Source organism: Vanessa cardui, chromosome 13 (assembly GCF_905220365.1).
Source record: "Vanessa cardui chromosome 13, ilVanCard2.1, whole genome shotgun sequence".
Taxonomy (NCBI): domain Eukaryota; kingdom Metazoa; phylum Arthropoda; class Insecta; order Lepidoptera; family Nymphalidae; genus Vanessa; species Vanessa cardui.
Genome location: NC_061135.1, coordinates 7,845,813 through 7,867,048, shown reverse-complemented (window position 1 = coordinate 7,867,048; position 21,236 = coordinate 7,845,813). Strand labels below are relative to the sequence as shown.

Here is a 21,236-nt window from a genome sequence, read left to right as displayed (position 1 = left end):
CCACTATATATATACGCTTAATTTGTGTTTATACTTTATCTCGGGCTTGGCGGTGAAGTAAAACACCGTGAGGAAATCTGATTGTGTCTAATTGCATTCTGCCACATGTGGATTCCACCAACCCGCATTGGAACATGTTCCAAAGGCCTTAGCCCAGCAGTGGGAAATTTATAGGCTGTTTCTTTACTTTACTATGAATATTATAATTTTCAAAATTCATTGTTGATTCAGTGCCAATCGTCAGTATTAAGTTAATTAGGTATGTTAATTGAACAATGGACAATTGGACATAATGCGATAATTCTCTGAGGATAGAACACGTGTCCTTGCGGAAACTTCTACGTATATAAACACATGTCGTGGAATTGACATTGACTCATAATGTCTAGTAATTGCACTAAATTTACATATACATTACACAGATTTATTCAATGACATTTTACATGTAGATTATTTACGTCGTCAATAAAAGTGACAACCATTATACTCATAAAATAAAAATAAAACAGCATGCAAGATTTGGCAGTAATATTTTACCAATTGATCATATCCATGCTATCAGAGAGTCAACCTAAATTGTAACATCCAAATATGCACATATCATATCTAGCATCATCTAGCATTCTTTGACTACAATAAAATATCTGACTTACTTAAACGCTCTAAAATATAGGGAGAACCAGAATCACGGGGAACAAAAACAATATAGGTATACGCCACATTAGCAATTAAAGAATAAGCAATTTTTTTCTGATTTGTTTATACCTAAAGTTTTCTCAACAGCTCTTGAAATTTTTTTGGATGCTATAACCATGGACTGAATATAAACGGAGCATAAATAAACCATCCAAGATTTACAGGTGATACTTATTTCAGGAGATGCCAGACGTTGATTTTAGGGAAGAGACGTAATAAATAAAAATTTTAACAAAAAGAAAAACCGACTTCAAACAAAACACTATTTTAAAACAAATGAATATGCACGAAAAAGTAATAAAAATAATTGCGTATTCAACATATTTTTTAGAGTCTTCCTAAGTTAAATGAAATGAAAAATATTAGACTACTTAAAAGTCGATTAACGATTATATCATGTAGTTATAGTTATTGGTATATTTGGAGCCGGTGTCAGCCACGGTGCCCTTGCCCCAACAATCAAAAGAAAGAAGCGATACGAGCCCCTTGATTGATCCAGTATATTATTGTGTAAAAGGTAATTTTTAAAAAAACATATTTGTTAAAGTATTCTCGTATTGTTTTTTGATAGATATACGTAGGTAGGGTTATGTAGGGTTTTATTGGCTGACACCGACTCCAAATATAACAATAATTATAACTACATGATATAATCGTTAATCGACTTTTAAGTAGTCTAATATTTTTCATTTCATTTAACTTAGGAAGACTCTAAAAAATATGTTGAATACGCAATTATTTTTATTACTTTTTCGTGCATATTCATTTGTTTTAAAATAGTGTTTTGTTTGAAGTCGGTTTTTCTTTTTGTTAAAATTTTTATTTATTTTTTGATTTTAAGTGAAGCTGATGTTAACTAACTAATTTTTTTTAATATGGATAGATTAAGCGTTCCGTTTATATGAGTCAGAAACTACTTCGAGGACAATTTCAAAGGAAACTTGCGAATAAAGCAAAAATAGACTTTCGAAAATGCGGACTTAATACGTCACGCGGCGTAAACTACAAGGATCCCTCGAAAGAGCTGTAATCGAACTCAGCAAAAAAACTTTGAAAAAGACCAACTATATTTCGTACATCATATGACATCACATCACATACACAGAATTTGATTAAAGATAGTAAGAAATTCTGCCCCATATCGCACAATAACTGCGAGCCGTATAGGAGTTCCATCACTACATAGTATAAAACAAAGTCGCTTTCTCTGTCCCTATATCTTTAAATCTACGCAACGGATTTTGATGCGGTTTTTTTTTAAATATAGTGTGATTCAAGGGGAAGGTTTGTGTATATAATACATGAACAATATAGTAAAGAAACACTGATAATTTTAGAAGTTTGCGATGTGATGTCGTAAATAAACAAATTCTGTAGTATATTTAGTATCAGTATTGCACCCGTGCGAAGCCGGGGTGGGTAGCTAGTTGATTATAATATTCGACTATGATAATTACATAAACATAAACACATTACGGAAGGTGACTCAATTATCCAAATAACCTATAAATAAAAGATTCGACCGAGTATCGCTAACGTGCTCCTCAGAATTGTTCCGTTCCCTTCCGTTCCGTTACTTTGTCATGGATCCTGTGCTCAGAACCTTACCAAACTTTCACCAAATTACTCTTGAAGTATATATTTTATAATAAAAAAAGAATTATCAAAATTGGTTAACGTGATTTTCAGTTATTCACCCATTTGTCGCGCATATACATAATGCAAATTTAAGACTTATGTCGTTTTCATATGGATACCATCATCGGAAAAAAATAAAAAAAAAATGGGACCCCACGGGAAGCACTACCTTTCAAACAAAAAAAAAATTATCAAAATCTATCCACCCAGTGAAAAGTTATGAGGTAACAAACATAAAAAAAAAAAAAAAAAAAAAAAAAAAATACAGACGAATTGATAACCTCCTCCTTTTGGAAGTCGGTTGAAAAGAACAGTGGGTATAACTTAAAGAGACTCCTTGCAGACAGCATATGCTTACTTTTCCCCTTAGGCTTGCCACAAAGCGTAATCAATTGTTGTATTTATAAGAAATGTCTTATATAAAATTATTTCATTAAGAATTTTTACCATTAATTCCATAAATAAACAAATGTGAATTAAAAATAGTTACTGTACAAATCAGGCCCGTGTGGAATGGTTGCAAAAATGCGAGCAGCATTTTTCCATTGAATCGCTATTCCGATGCTTTCGGTAAAAATGTTCTACCTCCACAGGTGACAGGAGGGCTGGTACATTTTTCATTCAGAAGGCGAGGTGTTATACTTTTAATTAAGGTTTTGCACTACTTCTCTAGAGGCTAAGTTTTTCAACTGCAAATGGGACAAAGACATAGACAGGAATGAACATTAAGTAAACATCATTCAACTGTTATAAATTACCATTCTCAGATATGACAATTAGTATAATGTAATATTTTAACCGCATTTATTTTATTAGAAAAACTGATTAAGAGATATCTACAATGTTATAAGTAAAGTAAAGTAACAGCCTGTACATTTCACACTGCTGAGATAAGGCCTCCTCTTCGCCCTCCGGCCTCCAATGCGGGTTGGTGGAATGCACATGTGGCAGAATTTCGATGAAATTAGACACATGCAGGTTTCCTAACGATGTTTTCCTTCACCGCCGAGCACGAGATGAATTATAAATACAAATTAAGCACATATATATAGTGGTGCTTGCCTGAGTTTGAACCCGCAATCATCGGTTAAGATGCACGCGTTCTAATCACTGGGCCATCTCAGCTCACAATGTTATAAACATTATTTATTAAATTATACTTTATATACCAAGAATCGATATTAGAGATTTGATACTGGGTCTGCTCTTGACGTGCTTTTCGAGGTATGGTGGGGATAAGCTCAAAATCTAAACGAAAACAAACAGCCTGTATCTGATCATTGGTACTAAGAGAAGTAAGTATATACAATATTGCATCAAGCGTAGATGAAATTGCATATGAATGCAATCCTGACTAAATTCTCCCATATTCTTCTCACTGATTTATAATATTTAACTACATTAACAACAATATTTAAATTATATATTTTATTTTTTTTGAGTCACTTAAAATCAGTTTTAATTGATGACTAAATCAAGACTTAAAAATAATGATATTTAATTAATTATTCTCAAAGTTACATTTCAAAATTAACTTGTGAAGTCTATAATGGTATTATTGTGAAAAAAAAGAACAAAAAGCTCTTCAGTTAATCTTTTAAGTGTAGTCTTCGGTCTAAGAACCATTAGTCACGAAAAGTTTAAAAAGTCAAGTTATTAGTCGACGGCACAGCGTATTGAGACATAAGTACTAAGTACTTATTTATACTAAGTTACTGGTAAAGTGATGTGAGATTTAATAGATAATTAATATTTGCAAACATATTTTCGGATTAAGATAATTATCGAAAGCAGAAAAAAGTTTATTACAGTAGGTACTATTGATTTTTTATTTCTAATTTTTAATATTTTTTAAAGTACAAAAGTAAAATAACAGCTTGTAAATTAATCACTGTTGCACTAAGGCCTCCTCTCCCATTAAGCAGAGGGTTTGGAACATATTCCACCACGCTGTTCCAATGCGGGTTGGTGGAATCCACATGTGGCAGAATTTCTATGTAATTTGACACATGCAAATTTCCTCACGGTGTTTTCCTTCACTGCCAAGCACGAGATGATTTATAAACACAAATTAAGCATATACATATGTGTATAAGTATATAGTGGTGCTTGTCTTAAGATGCACGCTTTCTAACCACTGGTCCATCTCTGCTTGGCCTTGAGACATTTACTTGTTATTCCTTTGGTTTAGGTAGGGATAAACTATTTTTTTTATTTTTTTTTTAAATACAAAATTTTGCTAATGTTTTTACTATTGTCAAATTATGCCATTTATTTATCTTAGGTGTGAAGGAACACGTAAGTCGAAATAAATGTCAATAATGTTGTTATGTGTTTTTAAATGTCAAAAAATGTTTTAAAGAACTGGTTCCATTTATTTTATGATTCAACTTTGTGTACATATTTAAGATTGTTTTATAAATAAACAAGTATTGTACGACGTAACTTAGAGGTAGCATCGGTTAAGATGCACGCGTACGACGTACGCGCGCTACATTTCAGCCATTTCAGCTATTTTAATATTTTCTTGTCTAATCATATAGCAAAACAACTCATACTCAAATCCTTCCTATACTCTTAGTATTACTAACTGCTAAGTATTACTGCTAGTATTACTGACTGCTTTAACTTTTTTGGGTGAGCCAGGATTACAACAACGGTAACACCGACTCTTGACAGAATCTTGACTAAAGATTTCGATTTGCAAATAATTCATTTTAGCAAAATCTTATAGTAGACCATACTATATTAATATATAATATTACTTTTACGTTCTAAATTATTGGTTTATTATACCAAAAATTTATGAAGAGTTGGGTTCTAATTAATATAATCAATGATAATGGAAAATTATTATTGTTATTAATAAATATAAAGTCAGGCGTGTAATTTAGATATAATTAGCTTAAGATGTTTTCAATATTTTTTATTAGTCCATAAAATTTCATACTCCAACTTTACATTTTTTTTTTGTAAAAAATAAGACAAAGGAAAATGCACTGTTTTCATATATATAATATTATTATGAAACGATGTCATTTGTTTAACCACTTTAGGCACTGAAATCTTTCTTGCTTTTATGAATGGTTTAACTTCCATTAATAATAGCAAAAGTTTAATTCCATCTATAATATGATACGAAAGTTAATTTATATTTTCATCTGACGTTGACAGATCTTAAAGATAGCTTTACAAATTTCACTGCCGCACGAAAGACTGAAGGATGTAAAATTATTTTATTTCCTAGAAAATTTAGAAAGTTAATAGGAAATCGGAAATTGTGTAATCTGATTATATTAGGAACTTTAACAAATTCCTAGAAAATTATACTTTCATTCAAATTATTTACGTTTCTATGTGTTTAAATTTGGCAAAAAAAGAAGTACCATCGTACCGATTTAGGCAAATGTTAGAGTTAGGTACATCTATAGTTCGCTTGCTCTTGTCTCAATTTTTGTAACTGTGCAAAAAGATTGGTGGACGTTTAAGTCTGACAGTCTCTGCTGATGTCGGTTTCCCACAACCGACTTGGTTAAAGCGCTTATGTGTTCAATTGATGCATGTGTCTAGCAGAAATTTCCTTAGTCGGCTATAGGCTCCGGAACATTGTAGAGTTGCGATGACTTGCTCTATTCCTTACTTTCATGACTATTACTTACATTATATTTTTGTATTATTATATTTTTTACAAACAAAATTAAATAAAAATGACGTATTTATTTAAATGTTGATGAAATTTAATTGAATTTATTATATTTTAACTAAAATTACATAAAAGCCTATTCGAATAATGTTTTGATTTTATTTTTGTCGGAATGAAATATCTATGGACTATGTATATATGAAAAATAAAGATTTTAATTTAATTTATTAATTCGTGTTTCTTATTTGTTGAACTTCTAACAACATTGATAAAAATACTGTTTACCTTATAATAATGGCAACGACGTATACAAGAAAAATCACTTAACATTTCCTCGTAATATTTTCAACAATATTCAATAAATGGGCAAAAATATTCAATACAAATCGTTACTTCGTGGTAAGTACTTTGTATAGGTCATATTAGGTGCCACCCACGCACCATGTATTACGGTTTTCAGAGTGAGTGAGCCAGTTTTATACTACAATTTTTTTTTATGCCATAAGTTTGCGGACGAGCATATGTGCCACCTGATACTAAGTAGTCACAACCCCCCATGGACATTGGCGCTGTTAGAAATATTTACCATACCTTACATCGTCAATGCGCCACATACCTTGGGAACTATGATTTTATGTCCTTTGTACCTGTAGTTACACTGGCCCACTCAATCTTCAAACCGAAACAAAACATTACTAAGTACTGTTTTTTATCTGTAGAATATCTGATGAATGAGTGGTACCTACCAGATGGGCTTGCACGAAGCCCTTCCACCAAGGTATACATTTACTAACTAAGAGTTAGGTTGGTTGAAATATAAATATTTGATAACGATTTTTAATTAACGTTATTTTTAAATCAAAATCGGTCCACATTCAGATTGATTATTGAACATTCGTTAAAAAAAACTTGTGATGTTTCTATTCGAATTGATAGTTTACATAGATACAATATTTCCTTTTTCATTGATTATTCCATCTATCAATGTAAACAAACGTAACTGATGAATTTTTCAAACTGAAATATGGGATAAAATTTGGGACAAAAAGCGTACCGAAAACCAATTATATCAGATTTAGGTACTGAAAAATTTATGTTTTATTTTGCAGAAATTTGAAAGCCGTTAACTCACGAAGAGGAATAAGTTTTTTACATAAAAATAAAAGTTATAATTTAATTGATACGAAATGCTTAGAATTTTATTTTATACCTATTAAATAAAGCCTGTCGTATATTTATGGTATAGTGACATCAGAATATATATTATAACGGCTCAGCAAAGACCTTTCCTTTTCTTGAAGAAAACGTGATAAGCTTATTGTATCATGTTACTATTTTGGGTACTTTTTGAAATGATATATACATATGAGAGAATTTCTTCGCATATAATTTCCTAGTACCAATAAGGTAAGTGCAATTGTTGGAAATTAAACAAATGAAAACTAAGAGATGCTTTGGATTTACGATATTATGTTAAGACACATTAATTCAATCCATTTAACCAAAAGAACCTTACATTTAGCCTTAACCTAAAGAAATACACATTTTAATAACTTCTAGTTAATAGCAGAAAATAACATTGTAATGTCCGTACCAGCTATTGCTTATTTAATAAATAAATAATTTCAGTTTGACTATTCGTGTTAGTCTGACAAAATAAACTATGTTATATTAATTTCAATAAATCTCAAGACTTCAAATTGCCTTGTAATTGAAGACGGACTGTTTTCCGAGGTATTAAATGTTTGAATAGACTTAGGAGCAGTTCTTAAGCTGACTAGGCGTTTCGTAAATCTCTTGATTAAATTGTATTATGAAGCGCATATTTAAAATTGCGTAATATTAAGGGTATAAAATAAAATAAAATATTCGAGTCAAAACTCAAAAGAAAAAGAAAAAAAGCAATAAGTTTGCGGATGCTATGAAACTAACCATTCTTTAAGAAATCTCCGGAGAGAACTTTACGCTCTCATTAATCTTACTTGCATACTTCACGCAAAAATGACGTACGAGTCATTTATTATTATTAGCACAGTTGGCCAAACTATTCAATTTTATGATAAAACTCAATTCTTACTGAATTATACACATTTTTTCTTATGTCAGTTATATGATAATAAAAGATTCTTTTATTTGAATTTGCATTTTTTTAAAGATATTTATCGGTCTAAAATGAAATTTTTATTTTATTCATAGTAATTTTCAGTTGTGAACTAATCACTTACAAATATAAAATATCAATTTATTACATATACACATTATATACATGACCAATAATACGGACAGCTTAAGAAGATTAAATTATTTTGTTATGTGATAAATAAAATTAGTTCACTCGTTAAGATAATATTTATTGCTCTATTTTGAAACGAGATCTAGTCCACCATATTTATAGTATAGAAACATAATATAAAATGCACGATGTAGCAGTCTTAAAGAGAATGTTTTTTGTTATTAGGTATGTTTTTATTATTACATGTGTGAGTGTAGTGCTAGAGATTGACCCTCAATAAATAAATATAAAAAAAATGTCTATAGGTAAATCTACATTGAAACCTGTATTTCTGATGGTTAAATATTTTTTCATGACTTAGATAGACGAACGGGCAAATGACACTCCTGATGGTACGTGGTCACCACTTGTACGTAACATTATGGGTCACCATTTATAGGTTACATTAAAGGGATATATTTATTTTATAATTTCTTACATAACTAAACTTGGAAACTATCTTATGTTCTTTCACTTGTATTTCAATTGAATAACTCGCCCTTCAGTACAAACTATTTCTTTACTTGGAAAATGATTACTTACCCAGAAAAGCTTACACAAAGCCCTATCGTCAAGACTGAACTACTGAATCGATAATAAACTGGACTGAAATAACGTCGAATAAACTACAAAATTTACGAGAGAAAAATTGATACGAATGAAATCACGGGAACTTATATATTATACATACGATCCAAATCAAGATAATTAGCACAAGATAAATTTAGTATCGTCTAGACTTAAACTCGCGCCGTTATAATTGATCCACGGTTTCGCTTTCTCCAATGACAAAGGTGTTATTTAAAGTATAAAAAAATCTTAATTTAACTCAATCATATTATAATACCGATCGAGAAATAAAATAAAACTATATAAAAGTTACATTAAATTTAATGAAACTATAATAATATTGACACTATATTTAAAATAAATTTCCCTCGTACATACTGTTGTTATTTGTTTAAAAATACTGTAAATAAACGATACATCATGTCACATGTTATCGAGTGCCTGTCTACGATATTGTTGGTGATAACGGAAAACATATTATATTTACTAGCTTATAGAAATAAAACAACTGCGATAGATCGTGCAGTATATTCAATTACACTAATTTAAAAACACATCGGGCACAAGATACTCGTAAACTGCTTCAAATTATTATTACCCAAATCCAAGACGTCCTGACTGCTGGGATAAGGCCTCCTCTTCCATTAAATAGAGGGTTTGGAACATATTCCACCACGCTGTTCCAATGCGGGTTGGTGGAATGCACATGTGGCACAATTTCGATGAAATTAGACACATGCATGTTTCCCCGCGAAGTTTTCCTTCACCGCTGAGCATGAGATGAATTATAAACACAAATTAAGCACAAATACATATATAGTGGTCCTTGCCTGGGTTCGAACCCGCAATCATCGGTTAAGATGCTCGCGTCCTAACCACTGGGCTATCTCAGCTCTTAATGTTGCTTAAGAGTGGGTAATTGTTTTCCATTACTTGCATCTTTACGGCCATTATTTAATATGCATTTATATCTTATTTGCCCTAAAACCAGTGTTACAAATAAAAGTATTAACTGAATATTATTATGGTACCGTCGTTATTTCTGATTTTCCATAATTATGCTTTGGCTGCTTACATTGGGCTCAGAGTAATGTATGTGATGTTGTGTAATATTTAAAATATATATATTTATCTAAGTACTCCTTTATAAGTGGATTCTGCACTTAAGAATTATAAATGTGTCGATTGTAATATCATCTAGATAACATTGCTCGAATGGACATATTCTCGAACAAAAGCCACATGCAGCTTTATATACTGATGTGTAATTTTTATTGCAACATATTGAGAGTCGAGATTACCCAGTGGTTAGAACGCGTGCATCTTAACCGATGATTGCGGGTTCAAATCCAGGCAAGCACCGCTGATTCATGTGCTTAATTTGTCTTTATAATTCATGTCGTGCTCAGCGGTGAAGGAAAACATCGTGAGGAAACCTGCATGTGACAAGTTTCATAGACATTCTGCCACATGTGCATTCCACCATCCCGCATTGGAACAGCGTGGTGGAATATGTTCCAAACCTTCTCCTCAAAGGGAGAGGAGGCCTTTAGCCCAGCAGTGGGAATTCACAGGCTGTTGTTGTTGTTGTTTTGCAACATATCGTTCATACTATGAAATTTTGGAAAAGAGATACAGAAACAAAGAGAGAAAGACACCTGAAGGGAAATAACCTGCGCGAAGTGGTAAATTATTTTTAAAATTAAATATAGTACTTTCACAATTTTCTTTATACAACTTACATCATTCATGAACTCATCGGAAATGTTATTAATATCGATATTAATTTTAATATAGAGCATGCAAAGATCATACTTTAAAACGCGAGGCTATTCGATGGAGAATCAGGTTAATATCTGCTTCCTAAAAGTGTTCATATCGCTATGAAAAATAGAGGGTCGACGTAATATCTTGGACAAATAGCGGACATTTTCATCGCACAAAAGCGGCGTCGGTTTGAAAATGATAAAATTTGAAATGAGCAATTCTATAACAAACGTGCTTAAAAATAAAATTATTTAAATGGCTTGCACTTTCATCATGGAAGATAAATTACAACAGATTAATAATTACTTACTTTAAATCATACTCATAAGTTACCTCAATTAGAAGAAGTGGAAGTGTTGTCATGTTAGGTTACAAATCTGGGCGAAATCAAACCAACCTTCTTATCATCAGTCACAATGAGATATGGTATTATTCAATGATAATAAAGGTGATTGCACTTTTAGTCCAAGTGTTTCAATTGCAAACCGAACAAAGACCTAAATGAAAGAATGTAATTACTGTAGCCTTACCTTAACCTAACCTTAGCTTGATTGCTGAGTTTTGGTGAATGATATACTTAGTCACTTCATTCGCCCATCATTTGTTTATCTTTTTCTACTTTTATAAAATTGACTAATCGAACAAAGTAAAGTAAACGGAGAACTTCAAAATATTTAACGCTATTCATATTTTATGGCAAAGCATTCTTGGCACAATACTCACATAAACGTGGAAAAGCCAATGTACGTCAAAGGTTAATTGATGGTCTTGGGATTCGAATACGATGTTTCGGAAATTATATTTCCTGAATGGGATCGCTCCCAACGCCGTATTTTTCCCCTTCAATGTATGAGATGTTTATCTTATAGTATACTGATGGTATAAAATAGTATAATTGTTTAATATTGTAAAGAAATAACTTTTGTCTGTTCTTTTTTTCGGTTTCGACGCTACCAAATCGGGTTATATTACTTAAATTTCCTTTAGTGTATAGTTTCGAGTCGGACAAAGGTTACACAGTACGTTATTTTATTTTGTATATAAAGCTTAATATGTTTACGGTGTCGGAGCAAAATTGCTGGTTCATGCACTGTTGAAGCGAACGCTCTCAATATTATTACAGAAAAAAGGCTTTATGTGAAAGATTTTTGAGTCTAAAAATATATTTAGAAACTCATCAGTATTATATATTTATCTTTTATAGGTAACAAACTTATATATGTTTGAAAAAAATAATCAAAAGTGAAGTTTAGTGTTAAGTATTCTCTTATATATGTGTATATATATCATAAGTTTTAAAATGTATTTGTAGATAAATGTATTTAACACTTGGAAATCGAAATCTTGGTTTTAGATTTTAATTAAGTATATAATAGTTTGATAGGAAAAACGCTGAAAGAAATATTTATCATTCTTTACATTGCTAATACGTAACCGGCCTTTGAATGTATGATATCGATTGCTGTTGAAATTTTACGAGATATTTAAATAAGCTCGTGAAAAAATACACGGAGCATATTGCCGAAGCATTAGTACAGTACGGATAAATAGATCGGTTGGTGAATGTTCATAATGGCGTTAAATCTTTATTTAACGAAACGAAGTAAGGACTGGCAGCTAGTATATAATATAAATACTCATATTATTATAACGATATTAATAAAATACGAGCGAGAATTCTAGGTGCGTCGTTTTTGTAAAACATTTATCACGGAAAACATTTTTACTTGTATTGTGAAGATTTATTTGCTACGTAAATAAATAACGAACAGATGAGGTAATAAAGCTTTATAAATGAAACATGTTCTGAAATTCACTAAGAAATGAATTTCAGTATTGAAACAAGACGTTTTCAAATATTAGTCTTTGGCTTACCTGAATACAATTACGTTCTATGTCCTCAGTCTTTGAATACAGCAACTATTCAAGTTATACTACCGCAGGCCTTAAACACACGTCCTTAGGGGCATGTAATGTAAAGAGCTTACGATAGAACCTCAGTTGAAATACTGGAGATACGTGAAATGCCTTGCTTGTAATCTCGTAATATACGAGTACCTACCACTTGTAAGTAATTTTAGTTAAATGTAATTCTATCGTCTTGGTTGAATATTAATATAATGATACTCGCTAAGGGTGAAATATAAACGAGATCGGCTTAGTAGTATCACGTTTATTATTATCTCATAGCAAAATTAATTTACAATAACAGAAATCGAATCTAATTTGACGGCCAATTTATTTGAGAGCGAGGTGAGCGTAATGCCGTTCATCGTCACCTCTTACGACTCGTTTTTCTTACTCTCATTGAGTGTTAACAGATGTTTCACGGCATTTTATAACATCTACAGGGATAAATGACTTAAATGTGCATGAAAAACAATTGACAACCACAAGGTTTAAAAATAACTGTTTACCAATTAAATAAAGCCATCTTTATCTTGGTTTTGTTCTGTGATATTAGCAATACTTTAGTTATTACGCATATCGTTTCGTCAATTTAATGCCTCTAATAATGCCTTTAAATTAAATTTGATCTGTGACTAGCTTAAATTCCGGATCAGAACAATTAATTGTTTCTGACAAAATACAAAGAAATTATCAATGATAACTTTAATATTGACAAGACATCATTATCATCATTTATAAAATATGTAATAGGTAGGATGATGTGCACATATGTGAAAGGTAGTCTCCCATAGATATTGGAGCCACAAACCTTAGGAGCTAACATGTTATGTCTTGTACGTAGGAACACTTAATTCATAGTTCAAACTGAGACACTACAATACTAAGTATTATTAATAGTAATCTATTTGAGGATAGAATATCCGACATACCTGCAATATGGAATATATTCATATATATGAGATTTTTTATATAGTATTTCAAATACTAAAATTGGTTAATGTAAATACCACGAAACAAAAAAAAACATGTAATTTTTTTATTAAAAAATGTTAAATAATAGGCAGTATAACAGTGAATGTAAACTTTAAACAATATTTGGATATGAAGATACATTACTCACAAATTTCAATGTAACTTAAGCTTTTATTGATGCGGACATATTAAAAAGGGTTCAGCTTAGAAATGTAAGCCTACCAAAGCTATGTAACAGTACCAGATTAAAAGTGATCAACTTACATCGTGATAGAAGCAGAGATTTTAACAGGATGTAGAGCAAATTATTCTAAGTTTATATACCGTATTATGCTTATTGAAATAAAATAGTTTTTATAAGGAGCGTTTCCTGTGCGTACGGCCAGCTTTATGTGACTCTGCGACGTGTTAGCAACACCACAATTACATTTATATGTTTTAATCCTTGGCGGTTCTACTTGTTATATTGTCTACATGATTTAGACAAAAATGCATGATAACATTTTACTAACAAGATTAAATTATAAAATTAAAACATTTGGTTTTCATTCCTACTTTAATCCTCATAACTTTTATATTGCTCTCGAATAAAGTTAGTCAAACAAAACAAAATAGCCTATGTGGGAACTATGATGTCACGGCAGACACACAGATTATGAAATAAAACTGACTGATACCAATCCTATATATCCTATATATATGGGTAAATGTTTACCCGTGACCACGAACACTGTAAAGTGCTCGAAACATCGGGATGTTAAAAATAATTAATATACGCGATTCAAATCCGTTGTAGCTAGTTTTATTTCAATGTGTAATCGCGAAAATTTAAGACAACATCACACAGATTATATCACATTAAGAATCAAGCAAGAATATGGTGCTACAAAACGTTAAAAATCATTAAATTAACTTACTTAATTTCGTATTTCCCAATAAAGTTAAACAATCTGTAAAACTTGATTATTCATATGAAAGTTTTGTTAAGATTTTGTAAAATCTTTTAAGCAAAAACTTACTATGGGGTACGTATTGATATTCTCTTACTAGAATGAATTCCACTTAATAATTTAGTTTCAAAGACAAAGAAAATATAGAAAATTTTCTCTTAGGTATCCATTAGAAAGATATTTTAACAAAGATATGTATGCTTATTCTTATGCATTAATTGAAAAGCCTTTAGACAGTACTTAAAGAAAAACTTGTTTAACGTAACCATTAACGTTTTTTTTTCGGTAAAATTTCTTCGAAAACATTTTAATGAGTGATTAAGTTCAGTAATAATTAAGAGTTTCGCGAAAACAAAAAAAAAAGCTTTTAGCGAGAATAGTTTATCATTAAAACTTAAAACTACATCAATAAATTAATAAGAGCGAAAATAAATCTATTGCTAAGAACAATATTTGTATAAGAGATAAAGTATTTCTATTTAATTAATTAATTTATTAATTCATTATTAAAATGTGCTTGTCTTTATCTTAATTAACTTTGACTGAGTAAACTATTTAAAAAAAAGTTATCCAGACTTTATTGAATTTTAACATTATATTGAACAAAATAATAGATAAACCTTCATTACATTATAAAATAAATTGTATGCATATATTTTATTTTCAGAAAATATTAAATAACAATTTTCAAGGTAGCGAAAGCAACATTCGGTACCGTAGGTAGATTTACGTTCAGGTTAATCCTGTAGCTGTAACAAGACGATCCAAATATACATATAAGGGTTAAGAACAAGATTTACATGGCATATTATAATATTAATTCAATATAAAATAAAAGAAATTAATAAAATTATTCTCGTATTAATAAATATCACATGTACCTTAGAACTAATAGTTGTTGGGGTCAGAAGGTTAATGTTATGTTCTAGAATGAAGACCGCGAATCGGCAAGTTTGGTGTAAAACCCTGTGGCAAGGTGGTGCGATGATGTACGGAAGGTGGCTTGTGAAAAGTCCAAAGATCAGGCTCAGACGCACCTTGGAGGCCTATGTCCAGCAGTGGACTGATATAGGATTATAATGATTCATATATAGATTATTGATTTTGTCGATGAATTGCTTCACTATCAACATGCGGCGCCTGCATGCTGTACTCTATCAATATAAATATATGTTTAAACATTGGACAACAACACATACATTACTCTGATCCCAATGTAAGTAGCTGAATCACTTGTGTTATGGAAAATCAGAAATAACGACGGTACCACAACTGACCCAAGACAACATAGAAAACTAACGAGCTTATTCTACATAGACTCGGCTGGGAATCGAACCCGGGATCTCGGCGCACGAGTGGCGCACCAATCAAAACCGGTGTACAGACTACTCGACCATGGAGGTCGTCATAAATATAAATAAACTGTACTATGTACTCTTGTGCTACCTACGTAGTATAAAGTGCTTATGATAAAAGTTAAAGCTATTTGTGTATAAAAATCCTTGAAATGAAAAGCTAGCCGTTTTTAGTCAAGTATCATTTTATTCCAAATTAATTCGTTATATTTGATTCGAGTTGTAATAAAAGTTAAACGTCGATGAATTGCTTTGTTTTATATGAGTTTTCCTGTTTGACGTGTAAAGGATATACCGGATTTTAATCAACGTAACATTTTCTACTTAGAACGTCTATTGTATTCAGTAATAATTATTTAATAATAAACTTTTTTACTTCTTGTCATTATTATATGGAAACCACTAACACCTTTTTGAAATCTAAACCTCATTTTAATAAAACATGTTCTTCGTTATGATCTTAATTACTACACATAACATTTATTAAAACGATCAAATAATATTAGTTATAAATAAATAATTTATCACAGTGAAGACCCATTTTATTAAATTTATGTTATTCAATGTATGGCATTATCTGCTATAAATCTGAATCGCGATTGGCAAACAAAGTGTATATTATATTATTATTATATCTTATCTATATAGATAAAATTACATGTCCTGACAGATTCATCGCGGCCGAAAGTAAATTCGTGATTAAGATTGTTTTATTGAGTAAAAAATCATTAAAAAAGGAATTTTGCAAATATTACCCCTCAGGGGGTGAAATAGTTTTTGACAGTTTGTATGGAATTCCATCATTTTTTTTAAAGTAAAAAACATGAAATGAAATACACACTAAAGTGGGCTTAAATTAACGTATTAGTTGAAGTTAATCTGTAAATTCAATTTCTTCGCGAGAAAAGCCGCGGGTAACTGCTAGTTGCTGTATACATCTGTTATAAAATTAATTATCCAATATAATATTCATGTTTGAGTCGTTGATAATAATAAAATCGTTATCTGTATCTTTAATAACAATCAATTTTCTTTTCAAACGAGTCGGTAAACCAATTTGCTGCTTTATTGGCCTCCGCCCTCCTTTCTGATTTATAATCAAACAAATTATAATATTATTTTACTGTAATATAATATTTGTAATAAATTTATAGCAATATTGCAGTGATAATGAATAATAGTATCATATAGTAATACTTGCTGGTAGAGCGTTGTGCAAGTGTTGAGTGAGCCAGTGTAACGATAGTCCTAAATCTCATATCTCAGCTCCCAAGATTGGTAGTATACTGGTGATGTAAGGAATGGTTAAATCTTTTTACGGCTTTAACGGCTATCGACAGGCGTTTATGATGACTTACCGTCAGATAGCCAGTTAATATAGGGATTGTGTTTTTAAGAGTCTTTTCCAACAATAAAATATTTTTTAAAGTTCGTTATTATAAAAATTTATATCTGATGTTCACGGACAGAAAAGCCGGGTGGAGGTTTTTGTGGATAGAGAACATTGGGTAGACTAGAACGGGATAACTAACACCCGGGCGCCCTGCCAAAATCTATTTCAACTTTCCCCCGCTTTATTTACAAGGCTTACTGAACGACAATCCCCTGTTCCCGTACTTATTCCAGCGTTTGTATAATCGATACGCAATTACATGGACAAGTTTACTTCAAACTTTCACTAAATTTCAACTCAACAATGGTTACGTAAACTTAACAAACTTTGTAATTCGTCAAAATACCAAGTTCAAAACTGGAATTTTATCATATATAAATTTATTGGAATCAGTTATCAACTTATATAAAGAGCATGCTTATTGATTTTCAATATATATTATTTATGCTTCATACTTCATTTGAGATTTTTATGTCATAAAACATTAAGGCTATATTTACCCAAGTATCGGGTAAGATGATAAAATTGAATAATCTAGTGAGTATATTTCACCACAGCACGTCAGAGGCGGTGATGTGAGATATCAAATTATAAGAGGTTGTTTGCGCACGCGCGCTTTGCATCCGAAGCCGCAGCGTCCAGTCTGCTCGACGCTTGTGCTAGTGCCGAACGAGCCTGCGCGATGCCTCGTTTGAAAGTCAACTCGAATGCCAAGTTGACATTTTAAACTGTAAACTGTTTCTTGGGATGCAAAAAAAATTGTGCAAGTTAAAAAGTTATTGTTTTTAAAAAGTTAGTGATGTAAAACTGTTCTAGTGACCAAAAACAGTACTCTGTGACTTGGAAAAGTGCTGTGACAAATTTAAATTTTTGGTATTGTTGAAACTTCGTTATTATTTTTTATTTATATGAGAGAGTAACCATCTTTAATTCTAATTAAAATTTAATTAAGCTAGAATCAACTTTAAATATTTTTTAAATAATGGAAGATATTAATATTTTAACTTTGTAGTAAAGTTTTATTATTTTATTTAACTCACATTTAAAAGTTACACTATAGGAAGGTGATATTTTGAAGGTAAATTTTGATAAATCTAAAAATAGAAGTGTTATTTTATTTTGCATGTATGTAGTCTTTATGTACTATTTTATAATTAAACACTATCCCAAAATTATTTTTTACTAAATTTTATTAAACTGTCAAAGGAATAATAAAATACATTTTCAACATAATAAAAAAAATCTGATGCATAAAAATTATTATTTCTTATAGGATAAACTATTTTTTTTCGCCTAATGGTAAATTTTAAAATAAATTACTCTTATTACAACGATTCTACGAGTATATACTATATAAAAATATTTCTTCCTTCGTAATTAGTCCTCTTTTTTTTAATGAAAGAAGGTGCCATCGGTCATTTTTTTCCACTGTATTCTAAACTTTTATTTTTAATTCGTGCATTATTTAGTATTAATAGCAATTTTCACTTATATAAGGACAATTTAGCAAAAAATACGTAATTTAAGGAAATCAATTATATAACCGTGATATATAAAATTTGATTGTGAAGCTGCTGTTATTCAGAGTTTGGCATATACGACTACTTCAATGTCTGAAACTTTCCCGAGAAATCAAAACGTAAATTTTAACGTTACGTCGTTAGCTTAAAATAAATGTTAACGTGAATTTATGCAGGGACTTTGTTACAAAAAAACATAAGTTAAAATAAGAAATTGTTTTCAATAAATGTTGGGTAAAAATATCCGATATAGAACAGTTCTTAATTAAAAAATAATTATAATTATAATAAATCGATATCGTAAAATTTGTGATAGGCTAAACGGATGATGTGGATTTTTAGTGTAGTTATTCACTGCAATGAATATATTATGTATTCGTTTTATAAAAGTACTGTTTTTCCGTAACAACTTATGGTAGTGAATATCGCACATCAATTTTTAACTTGTCACAGCTGTGATCTGCGTTGAGTTTCGAATTTATCTTTACAGAATAGGTCTACTTAATTAGTAGAAAAGTATTATTAGAAAGTATTATTATATTATTATATAAGTATTAGTAGAAAGAATTAGTAGAAAGAAATATGATTTGAAAGCCTATTGCGCTAACGGGTCAATATTGGAATTCAATTAAAAATGATATCTCTAGATAAATAATAATTATTTATAGTGTTACCTAATGTTACCTAATTACACTAGTTAATAGCAAAACAAGAACTTTACCAATTATTAGAAATTTTATTGTGATGAAAAAGGATTTTATCTTATTTTCTCTATTGTATTCGCAAATAGATAGAATATAGATCTGCAAACATATGTTAACTTTTCCTGAACTGATGAATCGATTTTGATGAAATTATTCGTTCTTATTTTTGCAATTTGGTACCAGGTTTTTTAATGAAGTCGTTCGTGCAGTTTGCAGTATAGTAACATTTCTATTAAAATATGTAATAATACTCAAGTTTTTAATTTTTTTAATAGACGAGGTTATGTGTACAATTTGCTACTTTCGTGGAATCGCTGTAAATGGAAATGTAGTTTCTGGAATGTCCCCGGGGAACTTTTTAAATTCGTAAAATAATTGTGAATTTTTCAAATATGTGTGTATAACAAAAGAAAACGATTTAGTTGGAAGTTAGCATTACATCGTTGGATTCTTCGAAAGGATTAAATGGCCAATATAGTTCGATTGATTTGGAGTTTAGTTTATTTGTATTGATAGTTGTAGATAGGTAAAAAAATTATAAAATATTGTAATTTGTTTAATGAGTATATGAGTGAGAACGATCGTCGAGTTTAATTACGAGGCTTAATCAATATCATCGACAATCGAATTATCGATTAAAGTACGGCCATTTTTCATGGTCTATGTAGGCAAGCAAATGGGCCACCTGACGGTAAGTGATCGCCATTGCTGATAGATATTGAACCATTTTTTTTTGAGATTACTCACACCGCCAATACGCCACGGACCTTGGTAGGTTGTGGGATGTTCCTTGGGCCTGCTGTTACAATCACTGAACCTTCTGACTGGTACAAACGATACTTAGTATTGCAACTCACCGGTATTTAAGAAGTATTTTTAGTCTTCTTTTTGTCGTAATATTTCTCCTAAAAATTAAATCATTGTTATTGTCAGTACAAGATGGTGTAATATAATGGATGACTGTTTTTAAACGCCTTTGATTTCAGGCTCTGAAAATATATTTGTCACTGGGAGAACGATCAAATTTTAAAGTTAGTTAAAGTAACAGCTGGCAATTGTTCTTGTTCAGCTCGGGTTGACACTTGTGGGCGGAACGTCATCTGATACACGGAGATTCCTCGTTGTTATCGCCAACAAACAAGAGCTGAAATAATAAACACAAATTAAGGATATAAAAACTCAGTAGGGCTTGTTCGGATAACAACAACACAACTCAGTTAGGTTCACGTATTTAATCCACTGGGACTGGCTCAAGCCATGTTAGTTTTCATCTAATACGGCCCTGAGCTTACTTGATCTTTTTGATATTTCTTGTAGTCTTTTAACTTCCAAGCATACAATAAAAAATGGCCTTTTTAAAATTTTTCATTTTCATGATTTTTTTTTATTAAATTCAAGTTACGTTTTTGTGAATACAAGATAATTTTTCCTTACGTTCTAATTTTCTTTCTTAACATTAATGTCAATTATGAACCTGTTATTTTTATCAAACAACAGGATCCCATTCGACAAATGATAAATTTTCATTTTGCAAACAATTTTTGTCAAAATTATGAATAATATTTTCGACTTAATACAAACTGAATTTTGTTTCTATAAATAATTCATTGACAAAGCGTTGATTTAATAATATTATTCTTAAAGTTATAACACTTTAACATTCAGAACTTAGCGGATCGAGTGTTTTCAAAACAGTGTACTTTTATAAAAAGATATGTATAGGAAAACTTTCGACAATTTTAAAAAATAAAACGGGAAGATAACATGTAAAATATCAATTATAATTAATCTATCTTTTGTTATTGGTTGTGTCTGAAAGATAGCTGAGATCTTAGCTAATTTTGT

The 21,236-nt window shown here is 30.6% G+C and overlaps 1 protein-coding gene and 1 long non-coding RNA gene across 4 annotated transcripts in view; one reads left to right on the top strand and one right to left on the bottom strand.

Moving 5' to 3' along the window:
• Nucleotides 1-16,404: 16,404 nt before the first annotated feature.
• LOC124534858 (hemicentin-2-like) overlaps nt 16,405-21,236 on the top strand; it is an 85,174-nt gene continuing 80,342 nt past the window's right edge. The window contains exon 1 of one of the 3 annotated variants that reach the window (XM_047110886.1): nt 16,405-18,040. The gene's annotated coding sequence lies outside the window, so the exon portion shown is untranslated. The remainder of the gene's footprint in view (nt 18,041-21,236) is intronic. The other 2 variants (XM_047110885.1, XM_047110887.1) reach the window with 2 other exon arrangements.
• The window catches only part of LOC124534860, a 34,717-nt gene continuing 32,748 nt past the window's right edge, over nt 19,268-21,236 (bottom strand). Inside the window, exon 3 of the long non-coding RNA XR_006966766.1 lies at nt 19,268-20,535. This is a non-coding gene — a long non-coding RNA (uncharacterized LOC124534860). The remainder of the gene's footprint in view (nt 20,536-21,236) is intronic.